The 22,979-nt window shown below is 42.3% G+C and overlaps 1 protein-coding gene across 3 annotated transcripts in view; it reads left to right on the top strand.

The window, feature by feature from the left end:
* Positions 1-12,570: 12,570 nt before the first annotated feature.
* The window catches only part of PCGF3 (polycomb group ring finger 3), a 52,653-nt gene continuing 42,244 nt past the window's right edge, over positions 12,571-22,979 (top strand). For all 3 annotated transcript variants that reach the window (XM_065662863.1, XM_065662862.1, XM_065662861.1), the window contains exons 1-3: positions 12,571-12,800; positions 17,507-17,565; positions 18,036-18,091. The gene's annotated coding sequence lies outside the window, so the exon portion shown is untranslated. The remainder of the gene's footprint in view (positions 12,801-17,506; positions 17,566-18,035; positions 18,092-22,979) is intronic.

Here is a 22,979-nt window from a genome sequence, read left to right as displayed (position 1 = left end):
GGCCACAGGAATCCTCAGCCATGGGCTATAGCATGGGCTATATGGGAAGGATGTGCCTCTTCACTCACAAGACATAAGGTCTTGTTTAGGTCTACAATAGGTCTACAATAACAGTATTTCCTTTTTATTGTAGAAAATATTAATTGACAGCGCTCAAGTTCTGTATTAGTAAGAGTATTATTATTCTGTTATTCTACTAGTAAGCAGCAAAAAATGGTTTGTGCTGATTAAGCCAATTTAACAAAATAAGCTGTTTTGATTTTAAAATTGTATTTTAAAAGACACTATTAAGAAACCTGAAGAGTGAATTTGTTTTTAGAAATGGAGAATCACATAGCAGATTAAAAATATAGTGAGAAGATATAACTGGAATTTTACAATCAGGGGAATTCAGAAAGAGAAAAATAAAAAAAGTAGAAGGGGCACTGTACATAGTAATCCCTCTACAGTGTAGCGATTCACCCTAAAGCATGGGAAATTCCAGTGCGACCTGATCACAGTAAATGTCAAGCTAAAAATAGACACTTGCAAAAGCAAATTAGAATTCAAGAATCAAATATAGCTGTGGTATATGCACGAAGGGAAGGAAAACTGGGAGCTGTCAGAGATGATCTCTGTGGGCTAACAGGTTTGAATTGTTCACTGAAATTACTTTAATCCCAGAAGTGAAGGCTATTGTCACCCTACAAAATATAGTTCTGTATGATTGCTAAACTGTTCCTGTCTTGGAAATATACATAGAAGCAACTGGTGATTATACTAAGTTCACTTAAGGTAATGTTCTGATGAAGGCCCTTTTGAAACAGGACTGTTTCCTGGAGGATGCACTGGAAGCCAGATTCCCAGAAATAAAAAATAGGCCACTCACCCCAAGGTAAAATCAACTAGATTTACAGATGTATCTGTTGTCAGCCTGTCAGATGCTTGTTCAGCCTCCTAGGATAGAGACTACACACCTTCCCTGAACCTTCACTGTTGGATACTGGAAAAATATCCCTCCCCCGACACCTCAAAAATTTCAGCTATTTTTGATGTGTCTTTCTTAAATGCATTTAGACTAACCCCATGCTGCACTAGTCTTTCCTTTTACATCTTGGTTTTTTACACGTGTTTATCTTCGTACGCTTTCTCTCATTTCTTTTTCCAGGACTATACTTGACCACTAGTGGTTCATCATGAACAGGTAGCATTCTATTTTGCCAAATTTCATTGTGGTATCATTGCCTTTTGCACCTCAGTTTTGTATCAAGGCTGCAACTCAGATTAAAAGAAAGGAATTCTCAAGGAAAGGATTACTGCATTCAGATACCCGGGAGCCTCTTTGCTTAACAACCCCTTACCACCGCAATTTAGGAGCGGCACATACTGATAATTTCAGGATAACTTTTTTGAGCCCTTTTTCTAAATGTCATTTCCTCCAGTAGCCTGCTCCTCTTCTAACTATTTCTGATTTTCCATCTCCGCTTTTGATTTTGTGAAGGTTGTCTGGGAGTGTATCTGAAACTGAATTGCTGGAATTTAAATGGTATTCTTAGTAGTTTCTACATGTGTAGGCAATGAAAAATCTCACCAGTGTTCTGTATTTGTGTAGTCTGGTATGTTAGAAGCCAAATGATAACTGATGGTCATAAAGAACTTCACCAGTCAGTTCTTCCTCCTCCATGTTAATGAAGTAACTACAGCTGACAGTCAAAGGAACAACACACTGACTAGCACAATGCAGTAGGTTGCTCATAGCTTTTGTCCTTCTGGAGCAAGTTCCAAGTTCTGAGAATGGAACATCCCAAATGCAGAACTTCTGGAAACTGAGTGTGGGGTTTTGTTTCTCCCTGCTGCCCCCTCCCCTCAGTGTAAATCATTTCATTTAACAGTAAGGACATGGCTGAGCTTTTTTTGTGTTTAAAAAAAAATCCCTAAAGGGATATAAGCTATGCTTATGTAAGTAGTTAGTGGTAACAAACAGCTACTTATTTCCTGAGTCATTCTCTATTTCCACTTCCCTACCTAATGTTCCTCTGTGAAGCACTAAGAGGTCTTCTGGTGAGAAAGAATACATATCCAGAAGTTTCTAATTGCTAGTTAACAGTTGCTGACATGTTCTGCCAACAGACTTAATCTTTCACTTACCAGTGGGAATATTTGTAAGCCTAGGGTTACATTAAGTGGCTGATATCTGCTAAAGTAGTGTGCTTCATCTTTTCCAAATGATTGATGAATCTGTTTGTCTTGCAGACTTGAGTGGATCTGGCTAGAGGGCTTAATGATCCTGATTTATTTAAGTTTGAAACTAGGGAGAAAATCAGGGAGGTTTTTGTTTGGTTTTTTTTTGTTGTTTGCTTTTGGTTTTTTTCCCCCCACAGGAAATGGGAGGAATTTGAAAGCCAAGTAACAGTGAGGATTGAAGAGCTCAGGTGGGTTGGAATGACTGAAGGTATAGTTAAATACCTGACTCTTTGGTTTAGATCTCTCTTAGTTTTATTAAATTCTTCAATCATAAAAAAATGCTGCAGCTCAAAATATTAATAAAACTGACAGGGCAAGACAACATGCCTTCTCAATTCTATAGCAGAGAGAACAGGGAGCTGGTATCAACTTCCTAAAACCTCATATGCATCATTTTTTTCCCCCATATTCAAGAATATTGAAAGACATTGAAGTACCTTACTGCTTTACAGATGAAGGAGGTTCTCTAACAGTTAAAAACTGTTATGGATTACACTTAAAGTAAATTTATAACAAAACACCAATTAATACTTCAGAATGTGTTTGAATTTTGTGGGGCAGCGAACCTCCAAGTTGCCTCTGATTTACAGATCCCCAGCACAAGGTTTGCATGACATACTATATTTTCCTGTTTGTCATAATGTTTCTGGGAGAGCGTGGGTCCCAAGTCAGATTTCTGTCAACAAACTGCATCTCTGGGTTTGTACACATAAGAGCAAAGCATCTGTAAAAGCAGATCATGTTAAAGGTGCTTTCCTGAGGGAAGGCAAGGTGCCTGTCTGGAAAGAAATGACTGGTGCTGGTCACCTGAAGACAAATAAAAGTCTATTGGAACAGGTAATTGGGATAGTTGTGGCAAAGAACATGATGCAAAATGAGGGGAATAGTGGTTACTTAGTCAAGAGAGGACTCACTGGAGGTAATATTAGATATTTCACAAGTATTTGAGAAGACAAAGGGTATGAACTGCTTTGTCTACTAAAATCCTAGCAGGAAGAGCAAGGTTGGAAACTGGGAAATACTTTCTAATGGTAAGACCAACTAAGCAAGGTTAGGTTGTCAAACCTATCTGAAAGCTTCAGTGGATGGACACACTATGTCTTCACGACTCACTTGTCAGAAGCTTACACAGTAGGTATCACTGATCATATCGGTAGATCAAATGACCCTTCATAGTCTTACCTCATCCTCCTAGCAAATGGTTGGGGAAACGAAGAGGAAGTGAGCTTCTAAGGCTAGTATTGCTGGCAAAGCACATGAAGTGGATTTCATGATAGGACCAGAAAGACCACTTAGCAAACAATTCTTCACACTGAATACTGGTTGCGCACTGGCTGCATGAAACATACCTCTCATCTACTTCAGTATTTTTCACTGCTGAAGCAACAGATGTTCTTTAGTCAGTTTCTCTGGTTGATTGGCCTGTCACTTACGCAGCTGTGTGTATAGGGAACACTAAATCATATTTCCTCCTGTAAAGGACCTCTAGGTCTTGGGTTTTAAATCAGAGGGATGATAGACTACATCTCTGAAGCCAAAATTTACTTGTGGTAAAAGTGACATTCAGAAGATTACTCCTCAGTGGATCCTGAACAAGAATGAAGTTACAATTCAGTCATTAGGTTATTCATACAGAACCTACAATGTAAGCATGGCAGTTTGATACTGTTATAAACAGAGGAAGCAAAAAAGCCTGCTCTACCTGACTGTCCTTTGAGCAGGGAGGCTCTCCTAGACAATTTCCAAAGGTCCCTTTGAGCCCCATCTATTCTGCAACACTATCATAGAATGTTGTGCACCACCTCTTTTTTGTTTAAAGAGTTCTGTGGGCATTATCAGGAGGATGGAGGCTTACAGGGCTGGAAACACCACCAACTCAGAAATGTCAGTGGTGTCTTCCCAAGATTTTAAAAAACATTATTCCATTCCCAAAATACTATGACTGACTTAATGCCAGAACAGCACTTCTATAAAATTCTGTTATTAAAACACTTGAAGCACAGTCACATTGTCTAAGCATTTCTCTAAAACTACATGATTTTCAAGTTTGTAAAATAAATCTGGGTATTTTTGCATGAACAGGAACTTCTGTTTTGCATACTCCAGGATCTGGAATCTTAATATAAAAATGCATGCGAACTTTACAAAAGTTGGTAATGAAGAATATTTTATACTCTTGATGCAAAGATTCAGTGCAGCTAACGCAATATAATGCAGGCCTTTGAGGCCTGCATATTATTATGTATTATATTATATATATTATATTATATATTATATTATATATATTATATAGAATCATAGAATAGGTAGGGTTGGAAAGGACCTCAAGATCATCTAATTCCAACCCCCCTGCCATGGGCAGGGACACCTCATACTAAACCAGGTCACCCAAGGCTCTGTCCAACCTAGCCTTGAACACCACCAGGGATGGAGCATTCACAGCTTCCTTGGGCAACCGATTCCAGTACCTCGCCACCCTTACAGTAAAGAACTTCTTCCTTATATCTAACCTGAACTTCCCCTTAAAGTTAAAACTTTTAAGTTAACCCTTTACCCCTTGTCCTGTCATTACAGTCCCTGATGAAGAGTCTGTCCCCAGCATCCCTATAGGCCCCCTTCAGATACTGGTAGGCTGCTATGAGGTCTCCACACAGCCTTCTCTTCTCTAGGCTGAACAGCCCCTAACTTTCTCAGCCTGTCTTCATACGGGAGGTGCTCCAGTCCCCTGATCATCCTCGTGGCCCTCCTCTGGACTTGTTCCAACAGTTCCATGTCCTTTTTATGTTGAGGACACCAGAACTGCACACAATACTCCAGGTGAGGTCTCATGAGAGCAGAGTAGAGGGGCAGGATCACCTCCTTCAACCTGCTGGTCACGCTCCTTTTGACACAGCCAAGGATGCAGTTGGATTTCTGGACTGCGAGCGCACACTGCTGGCTCATGTTCATTTTCTCATTGACCAACACCCCAAGTCCTTCCCCACAGGGCTGCTCTGAATCTCTTCTCTGCCCAACCTAGAGCTGTGCTTGGGATTGCTCCAATCCAGGTGTAGGACCTGGCACTTGGCATGGTTAAACTTCATAAGGTTGGCATCAGCCCACCTCATAAGCATGTCAAGGTCCCTCTGGCTGGCATTCCTTCCTTCCAGTGTATCAATTGAACCACACAGCTTGGTGTCATCAGCAAACTTGCTAAGGGCGCACTCAATCCCACTGTCCATGTCAGCGACAAAGATACTGAACCGGTCCCAACACCGATCCCTGAGAGACACCACTCGTTACCGGTCTCCAGCCGGACATTGAGACATTGAGCACAACTCTGTGTGTGCGGCTATCCATCCAGTTCTTTATCCACTGAGTGGTCCACCTATCAAATTGATGTCCCTCCAATTTAGAGACAAGGATGTCATGTGGGACAGTGTCAAACGCTCTGCACAAGACCAGGTAGATGACATCAGCTGCTCTACCCCTGTCCATCAGTTCCGTAGTCCCATCATAGAAGGCCACCAAATTGGTCAGGCAGGATTTCCCCTTAGATGAAGCCATACTGGATGTCACCAAGCACCTTGTTGTTTTTCATGTGCCTTAGCATGCCTTCCAGGAGAATCTGCCCCAGGATTTTGCCAGGCACAGAGGTGAGACTGACTGGTCTGTAGTTCCCTGGGTCATCCATTTTCTCCTTCTTGAAAATGGGGTTATATTTCCCTTTTTCCAGTCATTGGGAACTTCACCTGACTGCCATGATTTTTCAAATATGATGACACTGGCTTAGCAACTTTATTTGCCAGCTCCTTCAGGACCCGCGGATGGATTTCACCAGGTCCCATGGACTTGTGTACATTCAGGTTCGAACCAGATTCTCTCCTACAGTGGGCCTTGGGTCTTCATTCTCACAGTCCCTGTGTCTGCCTTCCAAAACTTGGGTGGTGTGGTCAGAGCCTTTGCCAGTGAAGACTGAGGCAAAGAAGTCATTCAGAACCTCAGCCTTCTCCAAATCCAGGCTAGCCAGTTCTCCTGATGGCTTCCGGAGAGGGCCTACATTGTCCCTAGTCTGTCTTTTATTCGCGACATACCTATAGAATCCCTTCCTGTTATCCTTAACATCCCTAGCCAAGTTTAATTCTAACTAGGCCTTAGCTTTCCTAACCTGGTCCCTAGCTTCCCAAACAACATCCCTGTATTCTTCCCAGGTTGCCTGTCCTTGCTTCCACCTTTTATAAGCCTCTTATTTCCCTCTAAGTTTACTCAGCAGCTCCTTATCCATCCAAGGAGGTCTCCTGGCCCTCCTGCTGCACTTCCTTCTTGTTGGGATTCAACACTCCTGAGCTTGCAGTAGGTGATCCTTGAATATCATAGAACAGCCTTGGGACCCCTGCCCTCTAGGGCTATATCCCATGCAACCTTACTAAGCAGGTTCCTGAAGAGGCCAAAGTCTGCTCTTCTGAAGTCCATGGCAGTGAGCTTGCTGACGCTCTTCTCACTGTCCTGAGGATCTCAAACTCAACCATCTCATGATCGCTGCAACCAAGGCTGCCCTGGAACGTCTCATTTCCAACCAGCTTCCGTGTTGGTGAGCACAAGGTCAAGCATGGCACCTCTCCTTGTCGGCTCCTCTATTACTTGCAGAAGGAAGTTGTCTTCCACACAATCGAGGAACCTCCTGGATTGCTTGTGCTGGGCCGTACCGTCCCTCCAACAGATATCAGGGTGGTTGAAGTGCCCCGTGAGAACAAGGGCCTGTTCCTATTTGTCTTCAGCCCTTCATACGCAGAGTCCTCTTGATCAGGCGGTCTGTAACAGACCCTCACAGTAATGTCCTCCATAGCTGTTCTCCCTTTAACCCTGACCCACAAACTCTCTATTGACTGCTCACCTGTCTCCAGACATAGGTCCCTACTCTCCAGCCTATCCCTGATGTAAACATCAACTCCCCCTCCCTGCCTGCCGGGCCAGTCTTTTCTAAGGAGCCTGTAACCTTCCATTCCAACACTCCAGTCATAGGAGCCATCCCACCATGTTTCTGTAATGCCTGCTATATCATACCACCGTAGACGCGCATACAACTCTAATTCCTCTTGTTTGCTCCCCATGCTACAGGCATTTGTATAGAGGCATCTGAGCTGAGCTCCAAATGAAGCCGGCTCATTGGCTGGAGTGGCTGGAATACCTCTACATTGCTCCAAGCATTTATTATAGGTGCTGGCAGCTGACTGGGTGTGTTGGGATGGAATAATGCCCCCCTCCCCTAACACATCTAGTTTAAAGCATCCTTGACCAGCCTGTCAAGCCTCCTAGCAAAACACCTCTTACCCTTCGTCAGATCAGCTCCACCAGCCCCCAGTAGTCCTGGCCTACTAACTTGGGTCCAGTGTTCAAGACACCCAAACCCCTGACTATGGCACCACTGTTCTAGCCATTTACTAACCTGCCAAATCTGCCTAGCCTTTTTGAGGTCCTCCCCTGTATCCTGGAGAATTGACAAAAAGACAATCTGAGCTCCAGAGCCCCTAACCACCTCTCCCAGGCCTCTGTAGTCCTTCCTAATGTTTTCCGGGCTACTACTACCTATATCACTAGCACCCACATGGATCACTAGAAGTGGGTAGTAGTCAGTGGGCCTTTTGAGAGCAGGCAGCCTCTCTGCAACATCCCTGATCCATGCCCCTGCTAGGCAACACACCTCCCCTGAGACTGGGTCAGGTCGACAGACAGGTGCCTCTGTGCCTTTCCAAGTAGAGTCCCCTACTACTATGACCCGCAGCTTTTTCCTGACAGCACCAGTAGAGATCTTTGGCAGTGCACCAGCTGTTTTTTTCTGGTGCGAGGTTGTTTCCTCATCAGCCCCCTGGAGGACAGCAAAACGGTTCTAGGTGGAGACAACAGACTTAGGAGGAAGCCCCTTGCTTTTAATTGTCCTGTACCTCCTTTTTTTTTTTTTTTTTTGTTTTTTTTTATTATTATTTCCCAGCTTCCTGCCTTAATGGCCTCCTTCTTTCCTCCATGAACTACAGGGGACGCTTGAGGCCCCTGCACAGTTTGGGTCTGGAGCAAGCAGTCCTGCTTCCTCTCAGCTACCCTGACACCTTGCAGCCTATTGACAGTGTCCCGCAGCTCAGCCACCTAATGCAGGAGGACCTCCACCAGGGAGCACCGGGTGCAGCCCTGCCCATTGTGCACCCTCCCCTCAGAAGACCAGTGCAGGCACCCTCTACACTCCGAGCTCTGCCCGGCAGCCTCCCTTCTCATCGGGCCCTGCTCATACGGCGAGTGCTCACCGTCCCGCTCGCCTGCCCACGCAAACTTCCTCGACCCGCCCTGGTCACTCGTGCTCCCTGGGAACAGATTTTCACCCAGTCAGGGCTGGTGCCGTCCCTCCCGGCTCCGCCCCATGGGGGTCCCTGCTCGCTGACGTCAGCTGAATTGCCGGCTCTTGGGCAAGTCCTGTCGAAGACTTGAGGCTCCCTCGTGGCTCTCGCCACTGTGAGCTGATGCTCCTGGACGCTGAGCTTCCACCCGCTCAGGTGTTGAAGGTGCCCTCTCTCGACCTACTCACCTCAGCAATTCATATATATATTATATATAATATAAATATATAAAATATACATAATATATATTATTAATAATATAACATATATAATACACAAGATATATAATATATATTGCATTTGAGGGGAAAACTTGCACACCTCTGAGCAAATATCTACAAAAGAAACCCGACAGTGTAAAAGGTGTAAAAAGTTACATTTCAAAACAGAGGATTTAATTTCTAAATCTATATGTATATGTGCATGTATAGTGTGTGGTTCTGATGTAATATTTTTGTGATGTTAACACCCAAATCTTGTAGATACTTCCGTAAGAACAGCTTACTCAAATAATTAGTGCACAGTACATTCATCTAGAAGACAAAAGCTGGTGAATGTTTGGAGCCCACCTCTGAGATCTATGGTTACTGGTACAGTGTTTTGCTTGCTGCCTGTTATTTGAATCTAAGTTAAGAAATATAAGTGAATCCAGTGCTAACTGAAGATTTATGACTGGGAAAGGGATGATGAGAAATCATCTGTTTTCAGATCCAACTAACAGGTAAGTATCTGTAGTCAGAGTGGCAGTAATTGGTGAGGACCTGTTAGGATCTAATAACAGCCAAGCTGAAAGATGAAGCATGGAAAAAGCAACCAACAGTTAACTAATAAAGTTTAGTCTCCTAGAATAGCCTATTCAAACATCATCTAAAAGAACACTTTTAGAAACCTGCTGTCCAACCAGAATGATTCAGCCATTTTAGGTACTCTTTCTTCTGTTAATTTTCCTGGACAATTTTGATTTCCCTGCTTTACAGTTTATCTCAGAATTACAAAAACATTTAGATGGCAAGGGACATCCAGAGGTCTCTAGTACGACCTCGTTGTTAAAGCAGGGTTTGCCCAGCCTTATCTTGAAAACCTCCACAGATGCACAAAGCACAGCCTCTTTGGGAAACTTCTTCCAATGTTTAACTATCCTCAAGAGCAATTTTTTTTTTTTCTTTCTGTCCCATCAAAATCTTCCCCGATTCACTTTATGACTGTTGGCGCTCATTCTCCTGCCAATTGCCTCACTAAAGGGTTTTGCTCTTGCATTTTGTAGACGGACACCCTTGTAAGTATTGAAGGCTGCTATGAGGTCCCCCTGAAGCCATCTCTTCTTCAGGCTGAACTGTTCCAGTTCCCCCAGATTCTCGTTGCAGGAGATGTTCTCCAGAGCTACGACCATCCTGGTGGCCTCTGCTGGACTTTTTTATCGGTATCTTTCTCGTATTGGTGCACCCAAAACTGGACACACTCTGTCGGATTTGTTCTAACAAGTGCCAAGTAAAGAGGAACAGCCATGTTCCCCAATGTACTGACTGTTAATACACAACAAGATGCTGCTAATTCTCATCGATGACAGGACAAACTGGTGGTGTATGTTTAGTCTATTATCCCCAAGAACTCACAAAGTGTTTTCAACAGACTTGTTTTACAGCTACTTGGTCACACACCAGCCTGTACTGCTGCAGGAAGTTAAGTTTGTTCCAGGTGCAGGACTTCGTTTGTTGAATATTATTCCCACAACCTGTTTAGGTCCCTTCTAATGACAGATCTGTCCTCAGGCATATAGACAGCACTTTCTTTGGTGCTGTCCACAAACTTATTTCTGTATGCCCAAGTCACTGACCAAGTTATTAAACAGATCCAAGGGAAAACTGTTGAAGAACTTAAGTCACCAGCCTTCAGCTAGAATGTGACCCATTAACCAGTACTCTTTCAGACCAACAATCCAGCCAGTATTTCACCTATCCAGTAGTCATCCAGTAGTCACTCAGGCCATAATGTCCTAACATGGGGCAAGAATACTGTGGGACATTGTATCAAAAGCTTTGCTACAGTCTAAGTATACAACATCCACCACATTCCTGGCATCCACAAACCCAGTAATTTTATCCATCATTCAAGAAAATAAGGTTGTCTTCTGTCTTCAGTAAGACATTAGAAATAGCATGGGCAGACTTGCTCCATGACTCTCTCATTGACCAAAGTAAGGCTGTGGTTTCCAAAATTATCTTCTTTTCTGTTTTTAAAGATGGGTGAAAGGCAATTCTCCAGTGCTGGGGCACTCCCCCAGTCACCATGATCTTGCAAATGTAACAGGGATTTGTCTTGCAGTGGTACCAACAGGCGCTCAGCACCCTTGGATGCAACCAATCTAGTCCATATCCTATGGGATCAATGCAGCTCTCTTGTTCTGAGCAACTACTGGAAATACTAGTCCTCAGCTTCGCTGTTTGTAAACACTGTATTATGGTCAGCATTAAACTAGAATAATTTTGTCATACATTTTCCTACTTTGTGCTTTACAACTGTTCATGAAAACAGCCATTTTGCTGTGTTTCTAGCCATTTCCCTGTTTGTACCATTACTATTAATGTGTTCATCCTGACCAATACCTTTTCACTGTTATCAGTCCTAAAGAAGGCAATCAATTTCTTTCACTTGAGATGTTTGGGCTTTTTTTTTTTTCCTGTCAAGAGGTCTCAGATTCTCATCCATGATTTTTTTTTTTTTCCAACTAGCAAATACATGTTTCCAGGAGACAGAGCTTCAATTTACCTGTGTTCATGTTATACCTTTACTTGTACGAAAACTATGAGGACTAACGCATGTAAAGCTTGCAGAAAAAAAAAAATCCTTTAAATGCTATTTCTAGTTCCCTGAGTCATTCGCTGAACTTCTGTATTTTGATCACAGCTCACTGACTGCAATGTTAACAAAAAGTTTCACTTATTTCCTAATAAAAAGTGCTGCAGTTTAGACAAGGCACTCGTTATCTACTCGGTTATGATTTTGATAGTGTAGTCACTGGCTAAGCTTGTATTTCAGAAATACCACTTATGGGCTACCACATTCTTCAACGACTTTGCCAAAAGCATTAGAACTGATATTAGGGTACCAAGGTTTTAAAAAGAGGAAACCATTGCCTTGGCTGGCTAAGGGTCACCACAGTCCTGCAGCCCAGATAGACAATCGTATCTTGGGCTGCATCCAAAGAAGTGTGGCCAGCAAGTCAAGGCAGGTGATCCTGCCCCTCTGCTCCTGTGAGACTGCACTTGGGAGTACTGTGTTCAGCTCTGGAGTCCTCAGTACAGGAAAGCCACGGGCCGGTTGGGGAGTGTCAAGAAGAAAACCACAGAAAATTATCAGAGGGATGGAGCACCTCTCATGAGGAAAGGCTCATATGAGAGAGTTGGGGTTGTTCAGCCCCAGGTTCGACTGAATTTTTAAGTACCTGTCCTTCTTATTCAGCCACTTGTGAAGCAGAACTTGGTGGGGGCTTCCCAAGCTTGACGCATGCTCCTTGATCTAAGACCTCACACCTTTCCACGTTCAGGAAGCCAAAATCTGCATTTCATCAGCTGGAGTGTCCGACCCACCCGCAGTTTGTCAGCCAGCTGTCGAAGTTCCTACGGTCAGCTGTCAGAAAGTCACCTGCGTGCTTTTGAAGAAAACCCGCGGAAAACTCGGTCGCCTCCCCCAGCCTGGCTCTGCGCACACGTCCAATGGGCTTGCACGACCGGGCTGCCCGCTCTGCCCCCGAGCCTGCCCGCGGCGGCCGCCCCACAGCCGACCTGCGAGGGACGCGACACGCGCGGGGGCGGCCCAACGCTGCGGCGCGGGGGAGGAAGGGGGCGGCCAACGCCGTGCCAGGGTGAGCGCCCGGCGCGCATGCGCCCTTGAGCGCGGCGCCCCCGCTCGGCTCAGCTCGGGCCACGCTCGGCTATTTCCGCCTCTTTGTTTTAAACTCCGGGCCGAGCCCTTTAATTTCATCCCCCCTCACCGCCCCCCCCACCCCTTTTTCCCCTCTGTAATTTCCCAGCGGGGCAGGGCCGCAGGGGCTCGTGTTCCCCTCTGCTCCCCGCCACCGCGCTCGCGTCCTCTGCCTTCTCTCTGTGGCGGCGCCTGGGGAAGGACGGGTCGGGGAGCGGAGGATCGGTGGCGGCGGCGGGGAGGAAAACCCCCCGCCAGCCCCGAGAGGCGACCGCGCCCCTCCCCTGTCAGGTCAGTGCTGGGCCGCGGCGTGGCGTGGCCGGGAAGGGGGTGTGCGTGGGGGTTCTCCGGTGGCTGGGCCGGGGTACCGGCCTTCCCCGCCCCGCTGTGGGGCTGCGGGCCCTGCGAGGCCAGGCGAGGGTCTTGGGGGCGGGGCGGGCTTATCCCGATTTCCTTTGAGGTGTTTGCGACGCGGGATTGCGAGGGGGGCTCCCGGCACGGGGGTGCGGAAGGGTGCGGGGCGGGGGGCTGCGGAGGAGCGGGCCTTCTGTCCCCCGTGTCTGGGGTTTGGCGGGGGGAGGGCGGGCATACGGTGGTTGAACTTTCCGTGCTGCAGCAAGCACGCTGTATTCTCGGGGAGGGGGGAGGTGTTAGTAAGAGAGGTTGAGTTTTGTGTGGGGCTCTCCGCCTCAAACACCCCTCCCGGCTGAGGGAGTCTTAACGTGCGCCAGGTTAGCGTCTGTCACTATCTTTCTGTCTTTATGGACAGCTCCGCTTCTAACCTCCCTCCCCTGCTCCAGCGGGAGGCGTCTCTTGTCTTCCGGGGCAAAGGAAGCCCCGACACCCCCACTCCGCCCGTTTCTAACCCGAGATGAGGTGCCTGTTGTGTAGAGTGGCACACACTGGGGCTGATCAGTTGCGGGCGAAGTGGTGCTGCCTGTGGGGACCCGGGGTGTATGGAGCTGTCCCGCATTGCCCCTCAGTACTTCTTCCCATTTAGGGTTGCGTTTGCAAGGCTCCAGACCTCCACGGCTTTGGGAGATAGGGTCGTTTTGGGAGGTGGGGTGGTGATTGATAGTGGTTGAGATACCACTTCCACCAAACTAATTAGTGGAGGGGACATGTACCAGGTGTGTATGACCTCAGCTGTGCCGGTATGTGGCTTCAGTGCTGTGTATCTGAGTGGCATATGGAATATTAAGGTCTTGTGGGAAATAAGAAATTAAGTGGTATACATAGGTAAAATATGGAATGCCTGTGGTCTGAGTTGTTTCTACTATTTAAGGATATACACACATGCACGCGCACACACACACACATATATGTATGATATTACAAAATTCTGATGTTTCCTCAACCACTGAGTTTTGGTGAGTTGTGGTGCTGTCAGATCTGGTCTCTGAAGTTGGTCACTTTTAGTCTGAGTGTAGGGTATTACTTCACAGTGCCCTGTGTGGAAAGCTTATCATGTTCTGAAGCTGGTAAGGCTCACAGGAGATTTCATTCTTACGGTTTATGAAGTACTTGGATGTTCTTCTGTTGCTTCACATTTCACATGTCTTGGGTTTGTTTAGTTATTGTTGTTTTGTTGGGTTTTTTTAATTTGGCTTTAGTTGTTAAAAAGCTGTCAGTCTCTGTATGCTTTGTGTCAAATCAATTTAGTAATTTCCTGTCTCTGGGAAACCAGTTCAAGGAAATCTGGTTTATTATCTTAGTCTGTACTGGAATTTTCTTCTGGAAATAGTTTGTTCGGTATCTTTCAAAATAATCCTACATAATTGTCTTCCAGAGTTTCAAAGCAGAATTGAGTTTGTGGAGAAAAGGTTTGAGTTGCCCAAGCAAATTAGCAAACAAACAAAAACAAAACAAAACCCCAAAACAAAGCAAAAAAAGCCTGAGGTGAACATTATGTTTAAGGAGCATCCCTTGTATGTATTTTCTGTTGTAAATTAGCTTCTCTTATACAGCGTGAACAATTAGGCATATGCTAAATAAGTTTAGAAGTCTTTTTAGAACTAGGTAGTGTGCTTTATAAAAATTATTACTGGTTGTTGTTGGGTGGGATACTTCTGAATTTTATGTTCATTCTTTTAGTGGCAGGGCCAGTGAGAATCTGAACTGTGGTACTTAATCATGTGTCTCATAAAGGTGCTCTGCAGTTCATAAAATTCTTTGATTGGTGACCACGTGAGTACCAATAGAAGCCTTGTACTCTTCCAGTAGCTTTACTACTTCAGTGTAAGTTGTACTTGTAGATACTTTGCAGTCTCTTTCAGACAGTATGAACCTATGCAGAACTGAAGTTACTTGGTGAGATCATGTACAATGCGTTAGAAAAGGGTCAGGCAGTTTCTGGAGAGATGCACAGGGGTACTGCAACAGGAAGCTTGGAAATAAGAAAAAAAAAAGGCATTTCATAAACCACTTTTTGAGGAAAATCTGATTTCTAGCCAGCTTGATCTTGTTAACTCTGCTGTCACCATAGAAAATCAAGACAAAGGTTGTGAGTGTTGCATTAAAGTTGACTTAGTGTTTGTAACTACGGTAGCCTAATACTAATGCCTAGAATGGCAGAAATTAATTATGATGCTGTGAAAGAGTTCTGCTACTAAGAGACTGTAAAATACAGCTTCTAGTTGCTGCAGCTGCCCAACCTCCTCTTAATTCTCTTGATTGCCTTCATGATTTAGAGAAGGTGATCTCTAAGCTTTATATTTGACATATAGGTAAGCTTTCTTGCCAAGAAAGTTCTTAGCATTTCTAAAGCAAAAGTTATGTATTTGCTTTAATAGCTTCAGTTTTCCTTTTCCAGTGACTGATTAATCTAGATGGCCTTTTTAGCTTTTGTCAGGTAATGATCTCCCAGGACTAAAATAATTCCATCTTGAATTCCTAAACTCTGGGAAACTCTGTGAGAAGCAGAAGCAGCATTTCCATTGAAGCTGTAAGCTAGATACCACGTATGAAATGTGTGAGGACATGGTATTTGGAAACTGTTCACTTCTCAGCTACTGTCTTAGATGATATATTACAAAAAAAGTGTCTTGTATGCTACAAAATTAACATTTCTCCAATTTTTCTTTTTTGTTTTGGAACTGTTGTCCAATTAGTGTACATGTGGAAGTAAAATTACTAAATGAAAGTCTGTATTGATAAAGGTGTTTGGAGGTGCAATGGATTTAAGACTGTTGGCAGTCCTGAGAGATTAGTGGTTTAAAGTCTGTTCTTTTTTTGTCATTGCTAATAAAGATATTTAATCGTAGTTGAAACTACTGGTTTGCTATGCTAGGTGTGCTGTCATGTTTAAAGGAAATGTAGAGAAAATCTGCTGAGGGCAGTTTGATTAGAGTAAGTTAAAAGCCAGGCAGAAGCTGCCCATATCTTTTTAGCTTATCCAGAGCTCTGACTTGAAGTAAACTTAGTTTTGTATTCCTTGCACCGCCCCCCCCCCCCCCCCCCCTTAGAACGCAAGCTTGCTGTATTAGACTGTAAATTTACCTGATATGGGGAAGTCATAGATGCAGTAAAGGGAAGAAAGAAAGGGGTTTTTCTGCATTTAAAGTAATCTTTGTTATTGTGATACGTAACATTTTCATTGCTAACTGAAGACACACTGTACACAGTGGTTTACTCTGTAATTGCTCTAAAGAGCGAAGATAGAACTTGGTGCTCTTACCTGAATTAGATTTTCTCAGGTTAATTTTATTGAATACGTGCATCTATATTTAAATCAATAAACTATGAAAATTAAATACTCAGTGTGGTGAGAACTAGGGAGTTTGAAAGCCTTATTTGCTATTGAAAGTTTGACTGGAGTCTGCTACTGCAGAGACCTGGAGTCTTGCAGTGTTATTGCAGAGCCAGCACTGTAGAAAAGAATAAAACAGCAGTGAGTTGATCAATGATACTGTTTTCCCTTTTTTCTTACTTTTTTTTTTTTTTTTTTTTTTTTTACCTTAATATGGAAAAGTACTTTACACTGCAAACTTCATACTATGCGTAGGAACTTCAGGGTCTTTTTATTCCTTTGTCAAACACAGCATGTATTATTCAAAAGTAGTGGGTAGTACAAATCATTCAGAAGTAGAGGGAATGACGAAGTATGGTGAGTTCAAGTGGCTGCTCTCAGTTATGACTGCCTCTTTTTCAAGTCACAGTTATAAGCTGACAGAGTCAGTGGGGGAAATTGCTGAAGAGATGGTGGGGAGAATGGGAGGTAATCAAGGTGTGCGTGTGTTGGCATTACTACAATGCTGGTCGAGATTGCAAGAAAGAAATATGCAAGTATGAAGAAAACAAGGCTTTTTTGTGGTTTTGCTGCTAGTGGAAGAACTTCTTTAAGCTAGCTCTACCATTATTTTCCACCTCTCTGCAAAGTGGCAAGAAGGAGACTTACTGTTATCCTTACATACATGTAGTTAGGTTGATATTAACAGTCCTTGTGACTGACAAAAACTTAGATCTCTGCATTAAAAGGGCTCATGTTTTGACTGCGATAAGGATCCTTCTTGGTTGAAATTGAGTCCCTCCTTATTGCAGAAAAATGTGATATCTTTGCTTTGTGAACAGTACAAACACATTTTGATTTAGGGAAGGAAACACTGTGTGTCTTGTGTGTGGGCAAAAATGCGCTGTGCTGTATTTGCTTAATTAAGATAGGAAAGCTATTTTTTCAGGTTGCCAGAATGAGTATCATGTTATTTGGTGACTTGCAAATGGCCATCCTGTCAAGTTTTTTAGTATTAGTTAAGAACTTAATTGTTGCTCTCTACATAACCAGTCAGTCAGTGTATGATGCTATCTTTAGTTGATTATTATATAATCATTGTGATGTTGCTGGATATAACTGTGTGAATTATGTGTGATGTTATGCTGGAACAAGTCATCTCTGCTGTCTTCTCTGGCAGTGTGCATGTGAATATTTTATTAACGTTTGCAACCATAAGCATTGCCATTGCAGTGTGTGCTGATTTTTTTTATTTCTTTTTTTTCCCCAGGTAATGTGGTGTGCTGCACAGCTTTTTCTAGTTTGTCGTCTGAGAGAACAAGCTGAAAGGTACAATACAGATGGCTAAGTTATATATTCTTTGTTTATGAATAATTGTCTCTGACATTTCTTGTATCTGAACTATTAGTTTGGGTGCACAGCTTGGCATAATGAAGCCATTGGTCAGTTAATTACTTAGTTGAAGGACATGCCCAAATTTGTTTTAACTAAACAAGACATTTATTACAACAAAACTTACTGTACTGAGCAGTGACAATCAGTAGAATTTACTTGAGGAATAGATTTATTTTATTTTTTTTTTTTTTTTATAGCATAGTGGCATGCATCATTCATTCATAGTGACTTTTTCAAAAATTATTTGGACCTAGAGACATTTGGAATTTAAAGTTTTGTCTTGGGACTGATGTCTGGGATCTTATGTTAACTCCTGTGTTTCAGATAATTGTGTTAAGTACTGTTCCATTGTGATAATAACTGTGGATTTTTTTTGTTTATATTTTTTTTCCTAAAATATAAAGTATGTTCTAGACACAGGGACTTCGATGTTGATTTGAGGATTCAAATTAGGCAAGAGGTAAGGGAATTTTTAATGTGCTTGCTTAAGTACGTAATTATGCTCACTGCTGAAAATGCCCCTGTTTCTAAATCAAATTATTTATATTTAAAACTTTAACTTTTGTTAAACTGGTATATGTTAGAGATACTTTGAATATTATTTCCTCACTTTAAGAGTGTGCTAACACACTGTAATCAAATCAGTCTGCTTAATGCTTGAAATGCTTTTCTTTCCATCATTGAATTATTCCTTTCTGTCAAGGCGTGGACCCTGAACCAGTGTATAGTGTTTGCCTAGTCAATTCTGTCTGCACTTATAAAAGTCTCCCAGTTGAACTGCCGCAGTGATTTCCTCAGTCTTGCTTTAGCATTATAGTAATTGGTTGTTTACTGTTTTTCAAGCTTTACTGAATCATTTTTAGGAACAGTTGCTTGGATTTATTTGTTGAATGAAATAAGTAACTAAACTGCCTTTTCCTGTAGCAGTTTCCTAAGACTGATTGCAAAATTGCCTCACAGCTTAAATCAATTCAAGCTTTAGGATCACGCGTTTTATACTGGGTTGCCAGAAGACTATGATTAATTCACAGGTGTTTTGTTAAAATCTTGATAAAAGAAAGTTGTTTGATTTATGCTTATACTTCTCTCATGCAAATTGCAAAGAGATGCCTAATATTTGTATTTTTTTTCCAGGAAAAAACCATGTATGCATCTTTCTTCCCAATCTTCTTTTCGTAATGTGTTTGGACTTGCTAAATTAGCATTATCTTGCCTTGAATCTGTACTTGTAAACTCTGAAGTGTGTTGCTACAGAGGGTGTCTATTTCTGCAGTGACATATAAAATTTAGTCTATATGAAATACTGTGTCAATAACTTACTTTACCAAAAGTTTCAGTCCAAGTGTTACTGAGCAGGAGCAATTCAATTGAAAGGTGTTTTTTAATAACATTTGTCCTTGTTAATAATAACATTATGCTTGGTGACACCAGAGCAAGTACTTTATTTGCATACTAATAATTTTGCACCTCTATTTCTTGACTGGTTAGGATGAGATAGAAGTAACTCTCACAAGATTAGGCCATTCTGTAACATTTTCAGAAAAGATATTTATATTCATAAAATACTTCATTCTGGACCAGACAAAAAACTTCTGGGTCGCTAGTGGAGCTAATTTTCTTCAGTTCACCTTCTTGCATGTCAGATTCTTTCAAGATTTGACAGAAGTTACCAAGAGCAGTCTGTGCATATTGATCCATATGGTGTTAAGTGAAAGTTGGCATTTGAAGGTTTCATTTTATTAATATGTAGGTGTAAAAATCTCTGTATTAGTTGCATTCATTTTTAATGCAACTTTCTAGGTATAATCTTAGATGTTAACACCAGAATTTCTTTATCAAGAATATGTTTGCTGTGCACTGTAATAGTGTGCACTGGGCTTAAACCAAGACAATAGTTGCTCAGATTACTATCATCTGGATACGATGTAGCTCATGGGTTGTCTGGTTATGATGTTATGACTAAAAGAGGCTTGAATTTGAATGAAGAGTTAGATGCAGACAGGAGAATGCCTTGGCTTGTTTAAATTGTTTTGGTTGTTTTTTGTTGTGGTGGTTTTTTTTTTTTTGACTAAAGGTATTTTACACTGTTCTATTTTATTTTTTAATCGAAATTAACAGTGCAATGGGACACAAATAAGTGTAGAACTAACTCTGATATATAATCCATGCTGCGATAAGTTATGACGACAAGGCTGAGAAAGTTGGGGCTGTTCAGCCTGGAGAAGAGAAGGCTGCGTGGAGACCTCATAGCAGCCTTCCAGTATCTGAAGGGGGCCTTCCAGGATGATAGAGAGCGACTCTTCATTAGGGAAATGTGTTTAAACTGAATCAGGGGAAATTCATGTTAGATAAAAGGAAGAAGCTCTTTACTGTGAGAGTAGTGAGGCACTGGAACAGGTTGCCCAAAGAAGTAGTAAATGCTCTACCTCTGGCAGTGTCCAAGGCCAGGCTGGACAGGGCCTTGGATGACATGGTCTAGTGTGAGGTGTCCCTGCCCAGGGCAGGGGGGTTGGAACTAGGTGATCTTAAGGTCTTTCCAGTTGAAACCATTCTACGATTCTATGATTTTTGCCATTCCTTTTTGGGAATGGAAAATACATTCTGTGCTCATATTTCAATTTCTCTTCCATTGCTTCACCAAATAGAATCATCTAGTTCCAACACCCCTGCCATGGGCAGGGACACCTCCCACTAAACCATGTCACCCAAGGCTCTGTCCAACCTGGCCTTGAATACCGCCAGGGATGAAGCATTCATAACTTCCCTGAGCAACCCATTCTAGTGCCTCACCACCCTTACAGTAAAGAACTTCTTCCTTATATCCAGTCTAAATGGGTCAGATGACTTAGCTAGCGGAACTTTTGGTAGACTTCTAAAGCCACCTCTCTGTAATGTCATTTATTTTCTAATCACAAGCATGAGTTGACATTGTACTGAGTTTCTGGAGGCGATGGGAAGGTTTCATGGAGATTTGTTTTATCTTTAGATATGAAAATACAGAGTATAAGGATAAGTAAAAAGACTCAAGACTTCTCTTCTGTAGCCTTTTAGGCCTGATGTTACTGTAAGATATATTCACTAGAAGAGTGAAGACAAGAGAAAAATGAGCTGTTTTTTCTTCTCCTTGAGATTCTGTAGCCACTTACTGCTTCCCATGATAAGTAACCTTTTCTATGAGTTAGTCATCCATTTTCACATTCTGCAGACATTGACAATTTTAGCATGCAAATGGGGGTGGGGGGGGGGGGGGGAGAATTTCAGCTCTCTTCGAAGCTCTAATCCAAAACCAAAGGAATAAACGTTTTCTCCTGGAAAATACTTTTTCAAATGCTCATAATGTATGAAAAGATCTACACATGGTACATACTGAGACAAAAGGATTTCTTTGTTCTTGTCACACAAACTTCTAATGATGTGTGTTCCTTGTATTTTACTAATTTGTGTTCTAAAGAATAGAGGGAGAGAGTGTCCATGAAGATGTCATCTATTTAAACAACTGGTATATTTTTATTAATGTTTTTAAATTATTTTGATTGTCCCTTATGGCACAGTTCAGTCTCCAAAAGCAATTATTGGCGAACTGCAAAGAGGAACCAAATTGAAGCCTACATAGATACTGTTTGCAGGCTGCAGTCGTTAACATCTTGCACTGACAGACTGTTTCTTCCCTTTTTACCGTGCATGTCACGCGTCCATCTAGTCTCTGAAATTTGTTGTAGGAAGCAATAAGGGTCTATGAAAGTAATTTTGCTTTTAAAAATTCTTGGGAGGAGACTTAAGGTATACCTGGAATTCAATTATTATGATACATAGTAAAGGTAGTGTTTACATATTTACTTACTTATTTCTTGCATGGACTGTCAGACCCTGTATAGACTGACCCTTTTCAGAGAGTATTTTCTTCCTACAGTTACTGAATGTTGTGTATCAATGTGCAACTGAAGAGTTCTGTTTGTAGCCGCCACCTCTTTGAATGCTGATTATCAATTCTGTGATAATTCTGTAAGTTCAGTGATGTTTTTAGTGATGGATACCTTTTCATACAGAAGTAATTAAAGATTGATATGAAAAGCTTTAGCTCATAGTTCTCAAAGCTTTCTTTGTAATTTGCTAATTTCTGGTCTGATGTGGATTAGAAAGTTCTGCAGTAGATCACAGAATCACTATGTGCTTGTGAAACGCTGTTGTGAATGCCAGACTCCTCACAGCATAAAAGCCATGAGGTGGTTACTTGTCTGCTTTCATACTAGTTTTCCACAAAGGTGTCTCTTAAAAAATACATTTTTATTGTCTGTTACTTTGTTTCATCTAGCTGTTAGTGCTGTCTTTGTTTACTTGAAGTTGGAGTTAGCTGTTCAACTACTAGTTTTCTGTTTCAACTTGTTTTTACCAACAATCTTCCCTTACTTATAAAAGCTGATACCTGTGTCTTGTTTTAAGGGATTCTGAAGAGTTTGTGCAAAGATCTAATCATAGTGTGTCTCGAGCTCCTTTATGGGCTAGAGCTAAACTATCCCAGAGGCTGTAGAGTACTTTTATTGTGACTGAAAAGTAAAAGCGATTTTAGCTTCTGTACTGTGCAGAGGTGTGTGTTCTGTACTTCTGACAATACTTCTGACACTACAGACAGACTTGAGCATGTGACAAAATGACTATATGCAGGGCGGGAAAGGAAAACCAGCTGGAATATGTGGCTTGTTAGTGCTGTAGCAAGTACTAACAAAGTTGTGAGAGGGGAAACTGGCAATCACTTATTCTGAGATTTGGTTGAGATTTTGGTATTTGGGAATTTATAAGATATTTTCATGGTTACTCCTTATTGAATGATAAATCTTGCTGAGCAAACGAAGGGAAATATAGACTATCATTTGGTGAGATCTTACTAATACATGCTCTAATAATAGCACTTGAGGATTATGGCTGACAGGCAAGTTTGTTGACCTAGCTTTCATTCCACCTGCCTTTTTCCTGAAGAGCTTCCTCCTGGTCTTCTATACTGAGACTGTACTGGCATAAAGCTGCTGTCATCAGTGGTTTGTGCAAATATTCAATGCTGTTAAAATAAGCACCTGATGTGTAAAGGATATTTTGCTTCAACATGGCCTTCTCCAACAAGGGGGGTGGTCAGTTGCAGCCTGTAATTCCTAAAACAGCAGAAATAAGGCTGTCAAAGACCTTAACACAAGTGAAACTTGTAAGAAACAAGTGAGATTATTTTGCTGCCTTAATAATAGAGACCTCTTGGCCTCCTCCCTACGGCTGAGGAGATTTTCTGCATTTTAAATAGAACGGCAGTAGTCAAGCTACAGGTCACAGCAGTGATCGGGTCACAGTGAAGAATTCAGTTT

Source organism: Lathamus discolor, chromosome Z (assembly GCF_037157495.1).
Source record: "Lathamus discolor isolate bLatDis1 chromosome Z, bLatDis1.hap1, whole genome shotgun sequence".
NCBI classification, from domain to species: domain Eukaryota; kingdom Metazoa; phylum Chordata; class Aves; order Psittaciformes; family Psittacidae; genus Lathamus; species Lathamus discolor.
This window is presented reverse-complemented; position numbering and strand designations above follow the sequence as displayed.